Source organism: Myotis lucifugus, unplaced genomic scaffold, assembly GCF_000147115.1.
Source record: "Myotis lucifugus unplaced genomic scaffold, Myoluc2.0 scaffold_12, whole genome shotgun sequence".
NCBI lineage: Eukaryota > Metazoa > Chordata > Mammalia > Chiroptera > Vespertilionidae > Myotis > Myotis lucifugus.
In genome coordinates, this window is record NW_005871060.1 from 1,145,170 (window position 1) to 1,167,274 (window position 22,105).

A 22,105-nucleotide genomic window follows, 5' to 3' on the forward strand; every position below is an offset into this window, starting at 1 on the left:
CACGTAGCCCTGTGCCTGGAAATGGTAAGTGTGCAATTAGCATGTTACCATTTTTATTACCATGCAACATCAAAATGATCACAGCAGCACTGCAGCCATTGTTTCAACACTTTACCCACCGTATGCTAAGTAAGTATTGGTTACACCAAACGGAATAAGACTCATTTTCTATTGCCAAAGTGCTTTAAAATCTGAGAAAGAGACATGTAAGCAGATAAATGCAACACAGTAGGTACTGTGCATTCAGGGAAATGACATTGTATAAGAGAAAGAAGCAGTATGGAGGTGGGATGAAGAATTCAGCCTCCTGATGGTTATAAATTCCACCAGCTAAAAAAATGAGAAGAGGCTCCCCGTACAGGTAAGAGTACTTGCAAAGTCACAGAGTTATGAGCTTGCATGATGTGTGCACAACTCTATGCAAAAGTTAGTGTGATGGAGGCTTAGAGCACAAGGGGAGGTGACCAGTGATAGGCAGGGGCCAGTTTATAAAAACTCACATACCATGCTAAAGAGTTTATAAGCAGCCCTGGCTGGCGTTGCTCAGTGGTTAGAGCATCAGGGACTGAAGGGTTGCAGGTTTGATGCCCGGTGAATGGCACGGACCTGGGTTGCAGATTCAATCCCTGGGCCTAGTCAGGGAGTGCAGGAGGCAACCGATCGAATGTTTCTCTCTCTCCCCCTCCCTCCCTCCCTTCCACTCTCTTTAAAAATCACTGGAAAAAATATCTTCAGGTGAGGATTAACAACAAAAAAGAGTTTATAAAAAAAAAAAGAGTTTATAAGCAGGGGGCAGTGATGGGAGGGGCATTCCAGGAGGATTTCAATCAGGGAAATTATGTGTTCAAATTTTTGACCCAGGGGGAAGAATGAATAGAAGAAAGCTAGAGGCAGGGAGCCTACTTGGCAAGTTCTATAATCAATACCAGAAATGTCAGTCTGAACTAAGATAATGGCAAGGGAGACAAAAGGAAAAAAATACACACACACACTTAAGAAATATTTAGGAGATTAGATTGATAGAACAAGGTAATCAAGGTCGTCGGGTGTCAAGTTTGATCCTATCACTTCGGCTTGAGTTATTTGGTGAATGAGCGCCTCACCAAGCAAATCATTGCCAATACTTGAGTGCTTAGTGTGTATCGGCCACTATGTTAAACAGTGTAGTATATGTTAAATCCCAATCCTCAAGGAACTTTACAGTGTAGGCACTAACTCCCAGGTACAGGAATGGAGGCTGGAAGAAATCAAGTAGCTTGACCGTTGGAAGAGCCAGGATTGAAGCCCAAGCAGCCCAACTTCAGTGTCCAGGCTCTTAATCACTATTTGGCCTTAAAATGTATCCCACCCCATGGCCACTGTTCTTTTCAACCCTAGAATATAAAGCTATTTGCATGCAGGGAATTTTGCCTGTTGCATTCGCTGCTCTGTTCCTAGTGCTTAGGATGTGCTTGGCACATAATAAATCTTTGTTGAATAAATGAAGTTCTTTTTCTTCTATATATTTGAGCTATATAAGTGAATTTGGGGTGGCTATTTAAACATTTGTAAATATACCTGAGTCTCAGCTTCCCATACTTGGGAAAAGAAACTAACATTATTGTACTACGGGCAGCCATGGAGATAAATATTTTGTAAAGCTGGCCAGAGCATTGGGACTTCTGGAAAAGCAACAAGTTCTAATGCATGTATGTTCTCTTTGGCTAAACTCCTTAAGTAGCATTACAAGATTTTAATCTTGGCCACATTCTCCAAAGTCATAGAGAAGGAATCTACCCGCTCTGGATTTTGACATTAACTGTTCTCTTTTCCTCTGGAAAAGTTATTTGCTCCACTAGAGTTCTCCCACATACATTTTTTTTCTCCTCTCCCTCTCTCCCTTCCTTCCTTCCTTTCTTCCTCCCTTCCTTCCTCCCTTCCTATTTATTCTCCTATTTATTTCTATAATGTAATAAGTACTTTTGAAACCACCCTCCAACATGAACATTAGACTTTGACAATAACCTACTACCAACCACGTGATCTTCCCCTTCGATCTCTCCACACGATGTAACCACCCTCCCAAACTCCATATTCATTGCCCATTTGCTTTATTTTTATACAGTTTTTCATTTAATTTTTTTTCTTTATAAAGTGAGCCTTGTATGTAATTTCAGAGACTTCTTTTTCACTTATTAGTTTGCTAAGTGATATTCATATCATTTCACGTCATGTGTTTTATTTATTTTGACTGTTCTGTATCATTTCATAGTGTACATCACAGGCATAATTTCTAGAAGACCATGGAATTGCCCTGAAAGAAGTATGGAAGGCATAGTTTTATCTGGCTCCATACCCCTTGTGCTTCTTTGAAGGTATGGTACCCTACTACAGCCACAGAAGTAGCCTTTATCTACAGTCAGTACACAAAGTTCCTAGAACCTGTTTCATTCTCTCTAATGGGTTCTGATCACCTGTTTCCAATGTGTGTGGGGAGAAGGGTTCCCCACACTAACAAGCAATGCTCTGACACCAGCTGGATGTCCTACAATGACTCAGTTGAACACTGTTTACCTGTGGACAGCATCAGATCCCACAAGTCAAGGGTTCAGTCCAACAAGACTGCCCTCCCACCTCCAGATGCCAATCACAAGTCCAGGTTGTTACCGACCGACTAGCTATAGATCAGAGATTGTAACAACTCCTCCTTAGGTTCAATTAATTCACTAGAGCAGCTCACAGAATGTGGGAAATACTTACTGATTATTTACCAGTTTATTATAAAAGGTGTCAGGGCCAGCCTGACAAGGTTGAGCCGGGCTGAGGCAGGGAGGTGGGAATTGAGAAAAGAAAGAAAGACAGGAAAGTGGGGTCGGGAGGACCCCAGTTCTCGAAGAACTGAAGTGAGTTTATTAGCCACACAATCTTATTTATACACAACACACTGAATAGGAGGTCTGTCAAGAGGAATGTATTCTTTGTTCCTCTTAATCTCTAAGGGAGAGACACAGCAGAAGGACAAGTTCTCAGTACAGCATATCTCAGTAAATAGTTACAGACTTCTTGGTAAGCTATGAAAGGCTGTTCTCATTCTACAAAGGCTGTTCTCATTCTACTGATAACTGCCATCCAAACAAGTCTGGGAAAACTATGTGGGTAAGGGTCCCAGCCTTGCTAGCCCCTTCAGGTGCAAGGACCTTGCCAGCTTACATCTGGCCCCCAACAAAAAGGATATAGTAAAGGATACAGATGAACATCAGATGGAAGAGATGTAAAAGGCAAGGTATGTGGGAAGAGACACGGAGCTTCTATGCCCTGTCCAGGTGTGCCACCCTCCTAGCACCTCCATGTGCTCACCAACCCGCAATCTCTCTGAACCCTGTACTATTGGGATTTTCATGGAAACTTCATCACATAGGCATGGCCAATCATTAACTTCATTGTCAGCCCTTTTCCCTTCTCAAGAGCATGGCAGTATGGCGCTGAAAGTTCCAAGCTTCTAATCAAGGCTCGGTCTTTCCCATGACCAGCCCACATCCAGGAGCCCACCCAGAGTCACCTCATTGGCAAAAAACAAATATTAGAACAAAAGGTGATTCGAGTGATCTTTTCACTTAGGAAATTAAAAGAGTTTTAGAAGTTCTGAGCCAGGAGCAATTGTCTCTCGCTTTCTCAGATTCATTGTATAATCTTGTCATATAAAGGAACAGACACTAAACCATTGTGAATGTCAATCTATATCTTACATATCTTTAAATTTCTAGCCCAGTTTCCTTTTCATAGAGGTACACAAAATAAATTTTAGGAATAATGATTTGTAACATGGGGTAGTAGACCTTATCTGATTGTTGTAAGGAGCAGAGGAAATGATTAGAGGTACCTTGAAAAGTATTGAATGTTATTCAAATGTGATGTAGATCTGTAGAGTTGATATAGACCAAATTGATTGTGACTCTTAAATAATATACCGTAGTAATAATATGATCTAGGCTAACATTTATTAAGGGCTTACCAGATGGTATGCACTATGCTAAACACCTTTAAATTGTTTTCTCATTATCAAAATGACTTTATGAGGTAGAAACTATTATTGTTCCCATTTTAAGAATAATTACTTTTGTTGTATGTATGAATAGAGGACTTACCATGTGCTGAGACTGTAGTAAATATTAAATGTCATTTATTCTGAGAGTTGTTGTACTATTAAGTACTTTGAAACAAAACATGGTTATATGTGTCAATATTACCCTTATTTTACAGATGAGGAAAATGAGGCTCAGAAAGGTTAGGTTACTAGCCCAAGGTTGCAGAGCAGGAAAGCCAAGATTTAGAATCCAGGTCCGTGTGTATCTATCTGTGCCTGAGTAAGTCTGAGGAGGGTGAGAATGAAGGAAGTGAAGATCACATGAGATGATTCTCCAAATAGAAAGCATTGTTGTAATAATAAGAAAAGGCTCCAAGGAAAGCTCTCTTCCTTCAAACTCTTTATTCTCATTCTTCTTGCATCATATGCTTTGGAGCAGCTAGTAGCTGCTGACAGTATATTTCTGATGATTCGGAGGGAACACAGCGAACTCAGGATGAAGGATTGTGGCCAGTGATCCTTCCACAGAACTACAATACTTATTTAAATGTTTAAACCCTAGAATGAGAGGGGCACTAGAGGGCACAGGGCAGTGCCAGTGCATGGCCCTTAACCGATCTGGGCAGCATCACCCCAGGTTATTTTACTTTGCTAAGTCACATATTCCTCACCTTTAAAATTGGAACAGTAATAGCTTAGTTATTTTGATAATTAAATTTAAAGACAAAAGGTGTTCAGAATAGTGCCTACCATATAGTAAGCCCTTAATAAATGTTAGCTTAGATCAGCGATTTTCAACCAATGTGTCGCAAGAATTTTTTAAACAAGCAATACCTGATTATTTATTCAGGGGCACTGACCTCTTTTCCTTTAGGTTGTCAAATAAAAAATGAAAACAGCCAACACAATAGCTGTCCAGTGTGAATGAATCAAAATTATACCTATTGTTTTTGTCAGATTGGCAAAAAAAAAAATGTTTTTGGTGTGTGGCAGAATTTTAGTATTTAGTTTATGTGTGCCATGAGATGAAAAAGGAAAGTCACTGGTTTAGGTCATATTATTATTGCCGTTTATTATTCAAGGGACATTTTTTTATTGCCTCCAATTTCCACAAGGTGGCAGGTCGAGTTCAAAGTGGACCTCATGACTCTGTCCCAAAGGCTAAAACCTACTTACTTGTCTTGCTTCCGAATAACTGGGCCAAGTATGAACTGTTTGGAAAAAAATCTCCATTATTTTGTCCATAGGATGTCCATAGGCACCTTATTGTTGGGGTAAAATCCTTCTTAATAGAACATATGGGCCACTTCACTTAACCCTTTTGTTTCTCACCATCTACACTTACATGAAACCTATCCAGAAAACTTTCCCATAGATCACCCGCCTAAGTGAGTACATTTAAGTCATCTCTTTACTAAGTTTAGTCCCTGCAGACTGAGAAGGAGGAGGAAATTAGCAAGCTGGAAAGAGTCCTGGACTCTGTGCGAGGTGAACTGCAACAGGCAGGAGATTTGCACACCTCGCTCTAGAGTGATGGGATGTTTGGTCTAGTGATTAGGAAGCACAGAAATGACAAATGAAGATACTGAGTGGGAGATTGTCTAGCCTATTTATAAGGGCATATTGAAGGGCAATTTGTTTTTTGTGCTGAAACCGGGGAGAAGGACATTTTTAAAGAGCATAATTCAGACTTTTCTTCAGTGTATCCTCCCTTTCTTCCATTTCCCTCATTTCATGTCATATTGAGAACCTCTCATTTCTATAATTTCACTTTGTCTTTAAAGCATTGCTTTTGGGGCCAATAAAACTGGGTCTAAATCTTGGCTTCACCACCTATGATAGCAGTTTTATAGTAGTACGTATTTGACAACTACTTAACTTCTTTGCACCTCAATTCTTTACCTGACAATAACAGCTCTTACCTTAAAGAGTTCTTGTAAGATTAAATGAAACAAAACATATGACGAATATAACTCAATCAAAAGTAATTACTGGTCACTGCATCGGCATAGTTTTGCCTAGCGAATGGGAGATAGTTTTCCATAAGCATTTGCAGAATAAATAAATGATGCACTACATGGTGATAGTAACTCTAAGACTGGCCTTGGAAGTCTTCAAAAAAATACTCACTGAAATCGGTGTTGTAAAAAACAAAATGTGTCCTCTCACAATGGGAATCAAAGGTGTGCGCTTGAGTGGTCAGGTGAGCAGGATATAAAGACAGGTTCCCTCCGTTTACTTCCTGCACCACCACATGTGAGTGAGCCACCTACTCAGTCTTTGTGTGCCTTAGTCTCCTTATCTGTAAGGCCGGGGTGGCAATAGAATTTATTACTCAGATTCTGAAAGGGGTGAGGTTTTGATAAGTCAGTTTAGGCAAAGCTCTTAGCAAAGGGCCTCCCATCCTGTAAGTGCGCAACAAATGTCAGCTGTAATTCTCTGGCTCCGTTTGGAAGAGGTACAATTGCTTATCCGCGATTCACTTGGGGGTTTTTTGCATGTTGTAAAGTGAACCCTTCTAGTTTGTAATTAGGAGAGAAGGTAAAGCAGACCTCTTGGCAATGTCCTGCCTATGAAACCTGTGTTTTATGAACCACGGAAAGTACCCCAGATTTCTTTTCAACCCTATTCCCTCCCCCCCACCCGCCAGCAAACTGGAAAGCTCTGGTCTTCCCCATCCGCTCCCTGCACATCTCCCATAGGACTCCGAAATCACAGCAAGTATGAGTTGCTTTGTGCTCAAGCAATTTACTAGTGGGATGTTTCCTGCAGTTTCTACAAACACCGCTTCATGCCAGTTTTATCTCCCAGAGGGTCAGCCCTGCTCAGAGGCCAGAGTTTGCCTGCTCCCACGGATTTTATAGTCCAAGGTGGGAGAGAGGATATCAAGTGGGCAGGAGTCCCACTGAATGGTGGCTGCAGTAAACTGTGAACAGAAATCCCAAACCCCCAACCCAAGCCACAAAAACAGCCCATTCACCTGTATGCGTTGTGTGTGTTTTTTTTTAGCAGATTTTGATTGATTTCAGAGTGAGAAGGAGAGGGAGAGACAGAAACATCAATGATGAGAGAGAATCATTGATCGGCGGCCTCCTGCATGCCCCACACTGGGGATCAAGCCCACAACCTGGCACACGCTCTGACTAGGAATTGAACCGTGACCTCCTGGTTCATAGGTCAACGCTCCACCACTGAGCCACGCAGGCCGGGCTCAGCTGTATGCATTTTAAAACATCAATTTCCCGTGCGCTAGGGAAAACGTGCCATCAGAAGTCCTCTTTGGCACAAGCACTGCGGGACCTGATGTGGCAGTAAGTAACAGCCCAGGGCGAGGACGTGCAGAGCTCTGAGCATGCGCTGAAGTAACAAGTGACACAGCATCAGGCAAAAAGAACTTTGTAAAAGGACATTGATATCAAATCAGCTCCTCCACAAAGGAGCAGGCCACACCGGGTAGGAGGTGGGAGAACAAATTCCCCAGGTGGAAAGTGGGTGCGAATGAACCACATTCTCACCTCCCTTTAGAGAACTAAAAGGCAACCAGAGCATGGCGGCCTCTGTTGGCGCTCAGCCAATTTCCTCACGCGGAGTTTGGAGAGGGCCAATGTGAAAAACTTAAACCATTTGTTTTGTTTTGTGTTGGAGACTTAAGTCCACAAAGAAAAACCCAGATCACACACTGCAAATTCTAGGCAAGCAGGGGTTAACTGATCTCTTCCTGCAAAATATCTTCTTGGTTGCTCCTGGTCAAACCAACTCCTTGAATCCTGTATTCCTTCAAACAGTTATTGCCTGGTAACCAGGTCCAGGTTCTGTGCTCAGTGCTGGGTTATAAAGATGAATAAAGCAACACATTTCCTAATTTCAAGGAGTTGATATTCAGAAAATAATGAGGGGAAAATGAAGACATACCTGGCTAATCAGCAAAGGGAGCAAGGTGGGGGGAGGGATGATGATGATGGTGGTTGTGGTGATGGTGGGTAGATTTGTGGTGCAGGCAGGCCTGGCCACCCTACTTCCCAGCTGTTTGGCCTCAGACAAGATTCTCACACTGCTGTGCTTTCAGAGTTAACAAGTAAGCTGAAGAAGCTGCTGATTATTAGGGACTTAATTAAAGGCTGTTAAAGTTGTATAGGACAGTGGTTAAGAGTCAGGCCAGGCTAGCTCAGGTTCAAATTCCAGCTCCAAACACACTATCTGTGTGTTTATGGAGAAATTATTTGAAGTCTTTATGCCTCAGTTTTCTTCTCTCTGAAATCTGAATGAGAGTAATCGTTAAGCCAACCACCTAGGATGACACAGCTCAAGTGGGTCAGTGCACGTGAGTACTTAGAATGGCCAGCCTATGGGAAGCCCTCGGTAAGTCCTAACTTTATCATTAACTGTAATAAAATGTGATCTGCTCTACAATGCTATTAAAAATGTACAAGAGATACTCATGATATTTTGCTAAATAGAAAAAAAAAAAGCATGTTGACAAATCAGCTGGGGAAAGTAGCCCAGAAAGATGAGCGTACATACACACATTGGTGACTTTTTCTAAGTTGTGTTTTCTAAATTTTAAACAAGTATGGGTTTATTAATTTTGAAACATTTATATGAAGTGTAAGAAATTTTATTAATAAAAAGTGCCTAGAGCTCAGATGAAGGTGGTGGTGGGTGGGTGGGTGGGTTTGGGGATCAGGCAGACCCGGCTGTCCCACATCACAGCCGTTTAACCTCAGACAAGATTCTCACACGGCTGTTCCTGATTTCCAGAATGAACGAATAAGATATTTAAAGAAACTGCTGATTGGCTCTGCCAGGGAAAGATTCTCTGGGAATGGAAACTCTGAGCTGGGTAATAAATGAATTAAGTGGGAGGGGCTTTGAAGATGAAAGATTGGCACGGCGATGAGAACAGGCTCCTGAGACTTACCTGCGTTATGTATGATTTGACTGTAGTGGAGGATCTGCAGTGATAAGTGTGTGGGCTAAATGGGCCGTTGATCCTCAGTGAGGAGGCCTCTTCAGGGAACCACATGGAAGAGTCCGTATTTAATGTTCACTTGTCTTCCTGTTTCTGTGGTATCCGGTGGGAAGTTTGGCTCTTTTCTCTCTCTCTCACTCTTTCTCTTTTTTCTCTCTCTGATTTCAGAAATTTAATTGTGGATCCTGTCTGTTAAGGTACTGGAGGCCAGTTTAAATCTTTGTGAGGGAACCCACAGAATAGTTGCTCATTCTATTTTCTACTTTCTGTAAGCGGACCGGGAACATGAGAGCTGAGTAGACATCTCTGTCGTGGGTTAGGGGCCGTGGTGCTCGCCTGTGTACCCTCGAAGGAAGTGGGTGATGCAGAATGACACCCGGCTGAGAATGGTTCTACTTTTCCTCTTCTTTCTGTGCCTCGCTCAGACCTCAGGACCCTAAGGAGGGACCAGAATGTGCTGTAGGCAGGGCCAGGCAGCCCGGGGCCCCCTACAGTCATTTCAGGTCTTCTGAGCACCAGCCCACACCCTAAGCCTTTCCTCACTGGGGGCTAACTCCAACAGCAGTGACTGGAGAATGTCTACAGTTCATCCAGACGTGTTTCTGGAGAGAAGATTTAGTGCCGGGAGAAAAAAGCAGCTTCCTTCCTCTCTTCACTGCCTGTCTGCTCCTCAGCCCTCTGCCTTACTTCCTGGCTAACTTCAGCAATGCTAACAAGACAAAGAGAAGTCTTTGCACTGTTTAGTCTACTTTTAATTATTTCAATATGGAAACCTTTCCTGGCCACCAGGCTACAGATTGTCTGTTCTTGATGTTCTCCTCACTCTTTCTTCTGGGTATTGGTGATGTAGTTTGGCTGGGCCAGGTGCAGCCAGAAACTTCTTGGGAGGCTCAGGGTTTCCCAGATTTTACAATCCACCCAGAGAAATCCCCGGGGGGAGCTCCACAGACCTTCCTCTGTTTATGCCTCTGAAGACATGGGCTGCTCTCCTGGCTGCTCTTGGCTTCCTCTGTGTGTTGGTCCTGTCTTCCCCCTGAGCTTTCCCTTTTTAGGCATAAAGGGATGGCACCAGGCTCTAGAGCAGTGGTTCTCAACCTTCTGGCCCTTTAAATACAGTTCCTCATGTTGTAACCCAACCATAAAATTATTTTCATTGCTACTTCATAACTGTAATGTTGCTACTGTTATGAATCATAATGTAAATATCTGATATGCAGGATTGTCTTAGGCGACCCCTGTGAAAGGGTCGTTTGACTGCCAAAGGGGTCGCGACCCACAGGTTGAGAACTGCTGCTCTAGAGCTACACTCTGAGTTTGCATATCACCTGCTGACGTGTAACTTTGGGCAATTACTTAATGATGCTGATCCACCATTTTCTTTATCAGATGGGAGTAGTGAAATAAGAGTAAGCCAAATACTATATGATCTCACTTATATGTAGAATCTAAAAAACAAACAAAAAACCACACCTGAACTCATAGATACAGAGAACAAATTAGTGATTTCAAGAGGGGGGGGGGGCATGAAATGGGTGAAGGTACAAAATTCCCATTATAAGATAAATAATTCCTGGGAATAAATAATTTACAGCATGGTGATTATAGTTAATAATTCTGTATTGTATATTTGAAAGTTGCTAAGAGAATACATCTTAAAAGTCATCACAAGAAAGAAATTTTAACTGTGTGGTGATGGATGTTAAACTTGTGCTAAATATTTCATAATACGTACATATATCAAATCATTATGTTGTACACTTAAAATTAATACAACATTAATGTCAATAAAATCTCAATTTCAAAAAGGATTGAATGAGTTAGCTAGCTCACAGTGCCAGGAAGATCCCAAGGAGGGAATGATTAGATCTGCTATGAAGATCTGAAGAATTAAATGAACTAACAAAAGTTACCTAATGAAGAGCACCTAACACAACATCTGAAATATAGTAATAATTGGATATCATTTACACCTTCCCCCAATTTCTCATTCCCTTTTGCTGTATACCAAGTACATGCATAAGATCCAAAGGCCTGGGTCCCGGGAGCCGGAGGAAAACCGGTGCGGACAGCCAGCGGAAGAAAGGCCTATTGCGCAAATCTTCGTGCAACGGGCCTCTAGTATTCTGAATAATAACCATGAGGAATTTTTGCAGTGTAACCAACACCACTGCATTCTGGACTCCCTTGCAGAAAGGAAAATTCAGCTTCTCTTGAACTTTGGCTTTAAGACTTCATAATTCTCTTCTCAGAAAACACACCTGAAGATGCAGTAGGTGTTGACTTGCTCCATCCTTTCAGGTGTCAATAATAACAGGCAGTTTTCTTAACAGTCAGTCTGAGCAATTATAGATGTTATGTCATTTTAACCTCACAGCATCTCTCCCCACTTATTAGTTAGGAAACTGATACTCAGAAAGGTTAAGTGCCACCCTAAATCACACAACCATGTCATTTTGGAGCCACAATACAAACAGAGATGTCTGTGGCTCCAAAATCCATGCGACTAAGGCTCCCGTGGGGCCTCGATGCAACAGAAGCTCTTGACTTTAGAAGCCTGTTTTCCAAGGGGAGAAGGGTCTGGAAACTTGAATGTCTCAGGAACCCTCTGGCTTCACACCCCACACAAGTTCTCAATACGTCACTGACATCTAACAACCATAGATCCTGAAATCAAGATCAGGCTCTCAGAAGTTTACAGATCAAATACAAAGTCATCTAGTACAGGACAAAAGCCATCTCGATAAAGAAAGCAGCGCTGGTATCTTTAATGCTGATGAGAAAGGTCAGGAGGCCTTCAGACCAGAAGTTAGTGGCAACTGCATGTCTTCGCTTGCTGAGTTCTGTGCCGTCAAATGTTGAGATGTCTAGAACGTGCAAGGCAGGGCACAGGGGAAAGGGTGGAGCTGGAACACTGAGTCAACTTTTCACCATTACTTACCGGATCCCCTGGTTTTGTTTCCCATACTTTTCAATGAGCAAGTACTGTGTGTTAGCCCGCTGTTCCCTGTGCCACATAGAGCGATGGCACTGAAACCATCCAGCACTGAGGACTTGGCAGCTTCCAAAGGTCATGTTGCTGGCGGCTGTAGTTTGAGTTGAAGTAATTGCAGACATGCAGGCAAACATCCAGAGGGTCAGCAGGCTCCAGGCCGGGCAGGCCAAGCCGGAGGGGAATCCAAAGTTACTGGAGCAGGAATGGGAGTGGGAGGGGGAGTCCAGAGAGGAAATGGACTGAAGAGCAGGAGGATCATGGAGAGCTCTGGAGAGGCAGCAGAGTTGCCATTGCACCTGAGACATCTTTAATAAGGCGGGGGGGGGGGGACCTCGCAGCATCACATGGGGGCTTACTGTGCGCTCAGCACTTGCTCCTGTGGCCCTGAGGCACAGTGTGGAGTTAGAAAGACCTCAATTATCCCAACTCTTCTACCAACTGGTTTTGAGAAATTGGGAAGATCATCCAATCTCTCTGAGTGGTTATTTCAGCTATAAAATTGGAATAATAACATCTGTATTATTTATTGAGCCCGTCAATATTAATTGAAGACCTCTTATATGCTAAGCGTTATAAAAGCTGGATATACACAGGTAAATTAAAGTAAATCTGCATCTTATAAATCCTGGGGATGTAATGTACAGCATGGTGACTATAGTTAACAATAGTATATTATATACTTGAAAGTTGCTAAGAGAGTAAATCTTAAAAGTTCTCATCACAAAAAAAAGTATAACTATGTGTGCTGATGGATGTTAACTAGACTTACCTAGTAATTGTTACAAAGTATATGCAAATCTCAAATCATTATATTGTACACTTTAAAGTTATATATGTCAATTATCTTAATATCTCAATTTACCTTAATAAAACAAAAAAAATTTAATAAGATAAAATAAATCAGTGCCTATTTTCTTGGAACTTATAGTCTATGGATAAAGGCAAGTGTGATAAATTATATAAAATGCTTGGCATTTGGCAGTTTTTATTTCATGTAATCTTCACAGCAATTCTTTGTAAAAGAAAGTCTAAAAACTTTTTTGTGCCAAAACCATTATTGCCAACTAAAAAGTTCTAGACTAGATTCTTCCAACCTTAAAAGAATCCCTATATATAGCATTTCCCCCTGTTCTTGTTTCTGTGAGTCTGACAATCAGAAAAGTGAGTCATTACTTAGGCTTAGCTTTTGGACAGATGTATTATTTGCCAACAGTCGGTACCTGGAGATTCTATTTTAAGATTGGAAAGACATGTAGCAAGTTTTTTCCTGGGACAGGTTTGCAATGACATTTGACAGGAAGGAGGAGGATGTGGGCCTAAGGAGCTAGAGGGAGCTTCAGCTGTGTGAAGGCCATCTAGAGCGTCACACTTTGTTGGGGGACATTCTGGAGGCCTGCCAGCTGGTGAGGGAAGAGACCGGCATAGGCAGGAAGTCTGCCCTGGGGCTGGGGCAGGTGCGCTCTCGTCGCTCACCTGGAGGGGCATGGCACCACGGAAAGCATTGGCAGCTTTCTGTTTTCTTCTGTGGCCAGTTCTATTGTCATGTGCGATACAATTTTTCAGGAAATAGCTGTTCTCCACTCCTTTGTCCCCTCCTCAGGAAAGAGTATAGGAATGTAATGGACTGAGGGTTCAGTATTATAGGATATTTTCATTAAGGTCTTTCTGGAAAGACCAAAAACCCTTGTCAAACTGACTTACTCAAGAAAAGGAGTTTATTGGGTTGTGTAACTAAAAATCCATGGAAATGGCGGGCTTTAGGCACAGCTGGATTCAGGGTTCAATGTGTGTCATTAGGATATGGTTTTTCTTCATCTTTCAGCTCTGCCTTCCACTGATTCGTTTCAGCCTCAGGTTTCATATGGCGCCGAATGACTGCGGACGGTACAGCTTCATTATTATCTCAGGTTCAGGCCTGAGAAAGAGTGTCTGCCTCTGTCCTAAAGCCTTAGCAAAGATTTGATTAAATCTTAAAGACTTATGGGCCCTGTGTCATCCCTCAACTAAATCTACAGCCTAGAGAATGCTAGGCTTGAATTGGCCTGAGTACCTCTGGTTAGGGGATGGAAAAATCACCAGAACTATGGGGATAGAATAAGTTCCTAACTAAAAATCAGGGAGTTTTATGAAGAATGCCAAAAATCCAGATAATCAGAAATACTAGTATCCAAAAAATGGGGGAAATCTACAGTTTATTTGTGAAATAATAGAAAATATAAACATTGGTCTCTGCCCCTGGTTCCTGGCTCCCGAGCTCCAAAACCCTTGAGATTTCCTTAGTGACGACAATACTAGGAGCATCTTTTCTAATATTTGGTCTTTGACCCTGGTGCCTGACACCAAGCTCCTAAATCCTTGGAATTTCGTAGGTGATAGGAATGTCTTTTGTTCTAATGAGGTGACTCTGGGATGGCTCCTCGAGGTGAAGCAGTCACCAGAAAGACCAAGCCATGATTAGAAGCTTGGAATTTTCAGCCCCACCCCACCCCATCTGCTAGGAGAAGAGCTAGAAATGGAGTTAATGATTAAGTATGTGTATGTGATAAAGCCTCCATAAAATCCCAATAATATGGGGTTCAGGGAGCTTCCAGGTTGGCAAACACATCCACACCGGGAGGATGACACACCCAACTCCATGGGGACAGAAGCTCCTGTGCTCGGGTGGTAGGCCGTTAGACAGACATGAGCAGAGCAAGACGATGGGCCAGGTACAGAAGGTCACCAGGTGGAAAGCCACAGATGCCTAGCAAAGGTCAAGTATAGGGTGGGACCTCGTCCCCACGGTGGCCTTTCCTTCCCTAGCATATCACTGGTCAGGAGATTTGGACCCTCTGCCTTCCTCCCTAGAGATAATATCGAGGCCTCAGTTGTATTTCAGCTCCAGGCCCAGAAAAGCAGCAAAACCAGACCAGTGATGCCATGGCTTACGTCAGGACCAGCTGCATTGAATGATGATCCCCTGCCCTGGTGCGGGCCAATCAACCCTGAAAGGACACACCTGGAAAGCTGCTGAACATTCTAGAAGATCTTTCCCTGGGACCTCTCCTAAAATCTCCACCCTTAAAACCCTTAGGATGGAGGACCCAGCTCGAGCTCTCCCTCCTGGGAGCATGCCCGTGCCTTTCCCTGTCCCCTCCCTCTCCCCTCTGCCCCCAGGTGTGTTAGGATTACCTTCCTCACTCCCAAGCTCCAAGGGCCCTTCCTTTACCTCTATAACTTGTTTCCTAAGCCCATTTCTTCTAGGAGCTACTTCTTCCTGTGATTTATGAAATAAACGTTCTCTTGCAGTTTGAGTCTTGGCTCTGAATTCTTTTCTAGCCAGAACCCAAGTACCGAGGTTGCTGAACCCTGGTCCAGTCTGACTCCATGGGTCAGACACCTGGTGCTGTTCCCACCCCCAGCAACACTCACAACTTCCTAGACCTCTCCCTGTGTATCTCTTCATCTGGCTGTACATCTGTTTCCTTTATCAGATCCTTTAATAAACCAGTAAACATAAATGTTTCCCTGAGTTCTGTGAGCCACGCTAACAAATTAATCAAACCTGAGGAGGGATTGTAGCAAAATCAGAAGTCGTGGGTAACATTAAGGACCTACTTACTACTCAGGATTGGCATCTGAATTAAGGTGGGAGCTGAATTAAGGTGGGAGCAGTCCTGTGGGACTGAGTCCTTAACCTGTGGGACCTGACACTATCTTCTGGTAGTTGCAGTCAGAACTGAGTTAAATTTTCGGACACCCAGCTTATGTTGTGGAGAATTGCTTGTTATGGGGAAAGCCCCACGCACATTTGGTGACCAGAGTGTCGGGAGGGAAGTCTTCTGTGTAAGTAGTAAAGGACACACACAGGAAAGGGAGAACTGTAGGTTTTTCCAATACAGTATTCATATTCAAATGTACTACAATAAGTATCATGTGACTTTTCAGACATCCCACCACTGAAGGAGATAGCAGTGTGTGTTAACAGGAAGGTCCAGAGGATAGAGACACCGGACTGGTAAAAAGATTATGGAACTAGGCTCCAGTATTGCTAAGTAATAATCTTGTTCTAACCACTAAGTTTTCAATGTGATCCTGAGTTATTCATCTTATCTTCCTGGTTCTCAGGCTCTTTTTTTTTTTAATCTGTTAAACAGATGAAAGAAATATTTGCCCGTGTTACTTATCTCACTGGGTTACTTGAGGCTGAAATAAAATAAAAACACTATGCAAGGTGCGGCACATAGTTTTATTCGTTTATTGTAAGAGATAGTTCCATTCAGATATCATATATTTTGTCTTAATAAAGGATCATTAGGTTAATCTACCCAATGTTTGTATTTTTAAGGGTCATGCAGTTCTTAAATTCCTGACTGCAAAACTGAAGCAAGTTATTTCCATTGGTTCCAACAGCTGAGTCCAAAGTTTAACTAGATGTTTCTTTACTGACCTTTTACTAAAAAAGAATATTTGAAGAGCCCTGGCCAGGTGGCTCACTTGGTTGAGCATCATCCTGTGCACCAAAAGTTTGAGGGTTCTATTCCCGGTCAGGACACATACCTAGGTTGTGAGTTTGATCCCTGTTGGGGCATATATGGAAGAAAACCAATAGATGTTTCTCTCTCTCTCTTTCTCTCCTCTCTTCGCTCTCTCAAATCAATGAACATATCCCCAGGTGAGGATTAAAAAAATAAAAGAAGAAGAACATTTGAAGAGATAGCATAAGATCTGAGATGAAGGCCATCCATGACAGATTTTTCTTTCATTCTTATTCATTCCTTCCACTATAATATTTTCTAGTTCCTATTGTATGATGAAAAGTAGAGACATGGTCCTGAATTCATAGAGCTTAGAGTCAAAGTGGCATTAACATATTACATTAACAATCACAGCAACAAACACATAATAAAAAAAAAACTGACAAGAACAATAAGACACTCTCATGGAGACTTGTATTTTGATTGAAAGAAGCCTCTCTGGTGAAGTGACATTTAATCTGAAACTCAATAGTGAGTAGAATTAGTTATTTAACAATTGTGGTCATGGTCGGGGTGATAAATAAGAATCAGGAGTTCCAGAGGAGGGAAATGTTGCTGCAAATGCCCCATGGTGAATGTTTGTTGTTTTGGTTCACTCAGTATCCCCATGCCCGTTCTTTCGGAAATCTAAACTTTCTCTCCTGTAAGGAGCTGATTTCCTGTAATTTAGGCAGATGTTCTGACTGAGACTGACCACAGCACTCTCTCCTCCAGGCTACGGTGATCGAGTCAGGGATGGGCACTTATTTCAAGCTAGCAGCCAAGGTGTTTCCTAGAACCTTCTTTTTAGGGTACCAGGAAAAACCAGAATCATTAGCTGCAGTTATTTTGCTAAGAAAGTGTAATGGTGAGAGAGTTGGCCAACTGTATGGTTGGAGGAGCACAATCCACACAAGACACCCTCATTTCTGACACCCATTGCGTTTGGTATCCTCAATTTTGACAGTTTACTAGAGGGACTCAGAGAGCTTACTCAGAGCTGCTGGACTTGTGGTTACAGTTTATTACAGGGAAGGGATACAGAGTAAAATAAGCCAAAGGAAAAGACACAAACTGGCCAGGAGGGTACCAAACCCGGAGCTCCCAGTTGTCCTCTCCCCGTGGAGTCAGGATAGCTTACTCTCTGTCCCTCTTCCTCCTTCCTCTGATATCAATATATATATATTTTAAAGATTATCTACAATGAAGAAAAATTAGGAAGTAATATTGGCTGGATATGATGATTGATTGGTTATGGATGAGAAAAAAAAATGATATCTCAAAACTGACCCCCAGATTTCTGGCATGAGACACTGGTGGATGGAAGTGTCTCATTTTCCCATTTATTGAGATGGGAAAATGGAGGGGTAGAAGTTGGAGACCAGTTTTGGATATGACTCATTTAAAATGTCTGCGAGAAGAAAATACGTCATGAAAGAAACAGTGGTCAACTCTGTTAAGCCCTGAGAGTTACAATGACAACCCCACAGTGTCCACTGGACTTGAAAACATGGCCCTTATTGAGGACTTCAGCAAGAGCAGCTTTAATGGAATGGTGGCAAAAAAACAACAACAAACTACATGGATTGGGGTTAGGAGTGAATGGGAAGCAAGCAATTAAGACTGTGAATATACACTTTTCCAATTAAGACGGTCTATGAAATGAAGTAATGAGAAACTGAGCAGGAATGTGGAGTCACAGGAAAGTGTGTTGTTGTAGTTGTTGTTTTAAAGGTGGAAGATGTTTGGTCATGTCTGAATGCAGATGATAGATTTCAGTAGAGAAAAATGTGCAAGATACAGAGGAAAGAACAATAATGTGCTAGTTAGGATCATGATAACTGTTATAACAAAAGGACCAAACAATATATACTAGGTCAAACACAATAGGAATTTATTTCTCACAGAAAGTGCTCAAAACAGAAGTTCTTAATGGCAGGTGGGCCTCTTGAATTGATGATTCAGAGACCCAGATGGCAGCCGCCTGTGGGCCCCTCTCTTTAATGTGTGGGTTCCAACTTTGCTGTGCCCCTTGTATCATGTGAATAGATGGGAAAAAGAAGCACTCCTGCTTTTTAAGCTACTTGGCCAAGAGGTGATCCATGTCACTTCTGATCACATTATATCCACAAGAACTAGCTGCATGGCCTCATCTAAAGGCAAGGGAGGTTGGGGAATCATTATTTCTGGCTGGACAGCCACTTTCTACCAACAACTATATACCATACAAGATAGAAGCCTGGATGGAGGAGGACAAATCATTTCTGCTGCAGATAATCACCAATTAAACACATTCTCTGAGAAAGCATGGGATGGGATCCAGAATGTCTCTGGAAGAATTTGCCTTTGATAGGAGAAGAGATAAATCCTCCACTGTAAGGGAAGGAAGATGAAAATGGGAGCTTATATTTTTATCACCAAACACAGTGAGTGCCAATTAGAGCAACAGAATAAGGGTAACAGGAGTTGAAACCTGGCGGTGTCCAAATTTGGAGCCCCAGCCTATCTATCATCCAGGAGCTGGCTAAGTTATAAGGCCTGCTGGTCACCTGCTTTAGCAAGAATTTTTACTAAGAAGATAGAATCAGTAGGAAGATCCAGCCAGGATCAGCCAGGCCTGAAGAAATTTAAGATAAATTCCTTTGGGAGTCACTTCACATGATTTCTGGCCTCTGTCATGATAACCTGAGAGACAACCTCAGGGAGAATGAGGTTTTGTCTCAAAATGAAATCATCCTAAAGTAGAGTCCAAGGCTTTGCCCGCCCTTGAATATAACAGCATAAAAAAACAAAACAAAAAAACTGAAACCTTGCTCAAAAAAACCTGGGGAGAGGAGGCCAAGAGTTGAACAATAACCTGTTCTTGACCTTGTAGAAGCCAAGGGAAAGCTGATCAGGAGCTGGGGCAGGTTAGCCAGATTCTGACACCACCACTGGCGGTGAAGTCAGCAGTGCACACTCAAAAAGCCTTGCTGTGCTAAAGCTTCCCGATCTTGGCTCTCAGACAAGAAAGAGAACTTGTGACCAAAAGGGACACTCCAAAAAGAATTTCAATGAAGCACAACTTGAGCACAAACAATAAGCTTCCCACATTGCTTGGATCATGGCAAAGGGCCTGGCATGTGGAATGAATGCCATCAGCTGAGAACACAGCCTTTTGATTGGTAGCTATGGCGCCTGCTGCCCACGTGGTCCCACGGGCTGGCTTCCTGGTGAATACTATTTGGTGAGTGCCAATCCTCTGTTGCTGTTTTTTTCCTTCCTCCTAATGATTCCCACAGAAATCTTCCCACTCTAGGCGCTGTGATAAATATTCTTTCCTAAGATGTCATCATAGTTTGGTTTTGTAAAAATTATCCTTTGGGAGGCAGAGAGAGCAACTTAGATGGTATGAATGCAAAATGGTTCAACCCTTCAGAGAATTGTTTGGCAGTGTCTTCCCTACCCCCTTCCTCTGTTTTTTTTTTTAACATTATATTTGGGAAATTACTCCATGTTGTTACAAGTTGTAATTTGTTTATCTGCTTTGCTGTGTAATATAATGCATAAAATTTATCTAACCCTTCAATTGTACATGAGTTTTGGATCATTTCCAGTCTGGTCTATTACAGATAGTACAACCAGGAGCATTCTTGTACATGTCAATGGGTGAGCATCTGTAACATTTCCATAGGATAGATTTCTCTATAGGGAGACCCTGAGTCAGAGAGTATGGGTATGTTCAGCTTTAATAGGTACTGCCAATTTTCCACAGTGTCTTTACCAATTTACACTCTCACCAGCACTGCATGAGAGTTCCCGTTGCTCCATATCCTCACCAGAACTGGGGGTTTTGTGTCTGTTATTTTAGCTAATCTGGTAGGTGTCTATTGGTAATTCATTGTTATTTTAACTTACTTCTCTTTGTTAACTAAACTAGAGCATCTTTTTCTATGTTTATTGGCCATTTGAATTTCCTTTTGTGAGAAATTTCCTCTCAAGTATTTGCCTATTTCTTTTTTTTAAATTTATCGTTATTATTGAAAGCATTACAGACGTCCCCCATTGATCCCTTCTAGCCCATGCTTGTCCCCCCTCCTATTTCTTTTTTGGACTGTCTGCCTTTACCTTAAGGATCTGTGGGAGGTTTTGCAGGATATATGTAATATGTATTGCAATTATCTTCTCCACTATGTGGCCTACCTTTTGATTCTGTTGATGTCATTTGATAAGGACTTTTTGTTTCTTTTCATTGAGTTTATTGGGGTGCAGTGGTTAACAAAATTATACAAGTTTCGGGCGTACAATTCCCCATTGTATTGTGTGTTCACCACCCTAAGTCAAGTCTCCTTCTATTACTATTTATCTCCCCTATATTCTCTTCCAGCTCCCCACCACACTCCCCCAGCAGTTTCTTATAATAGTAAACATACATTTTAGCCTTCGACCCAACAGTTTTATCCCTAGGTATTTACCCAAGAACAATGAAAATTCACACAAAGACTTTCACAAGACTATTCATAGCAGCCTTATTCATAATATCCAAAAGCTGGCTAAACAAATACAATGGAATACTACTATACTGTGGAATACTACTTGGCAATAAAGACATACTACTGATAAAAGCAATGATATGGATGCATCTCAAAAATATTATGTTGAGTGAAAAAAAAGCCACACACACACACAATCATAAATAGCACAATTCTGGGGTGACCAAAATGTTTTATATCTTGTTTTGGGTAGTGATTATCAAAAAACATCCCACTGAACATCTAAGATCAATACTAAATATCTAAGATTAATTTATTCCTTATGAAATGCTGTTAACATGCCCTTGCATATTTTCAGACTTCAGTCATTTGGAAATAGGATTTCAGTCCCATCTCATACATTAGAATGTCTTATGAGGTCAATCCCAGAAGAATTCAAAAGCAAACACCAACAGAGGTAAATGACAAACTAGCTAAACCAAGGGAGAAACTGGACAGTGCGAGGGCCCAGTCAAGCAGCACTGGGATAAACTCTGCTAGCTGTTTTGCCAAAACCAGATACCTCTTCTAGTGTGGCCTCGCAGGGAAATTAGTGCTAATCTAATTTATGGCCTTCCAGCCACACTGGCTCCTGGGGTTTGCACAGAGAGAATTTACTAGGAGTTGGCCACTGTAGTCCATCCCTGTATGGACCACTCCCACCTTGAGTTTCTACTGTATTTTTAGCTATAGCATAAGATTCAGTTCTGTGTGTTTAATACATTACTGATTATGCAGGCAATATAGTGGAATGGTTAAAAGTGTGGCCTTTGTAATCAGAGAGACACGAGTTCAAATTCTGTAGCTGTCATTTATTATCTATCTACATTTGGACAATGTACTAACTTCTCTAAGGTTTGGTAACCTTTCATGCTAGACAGAGGGGCTTCCAAGAGGGAGCGGTTGAAGGGATATGCTACACTTGCAAACTCAGCAGTCAGTGTCATGCTACAGTGAAGCAGGCTTCTTATCCACACTTTATAATGAAAAACAAGCTTCAAGATCATAAATCTGTACAATCATAAAGCTCACAATGAGCACCTATACCTTCTGTAAGTAGACAAAAGGCTTTTC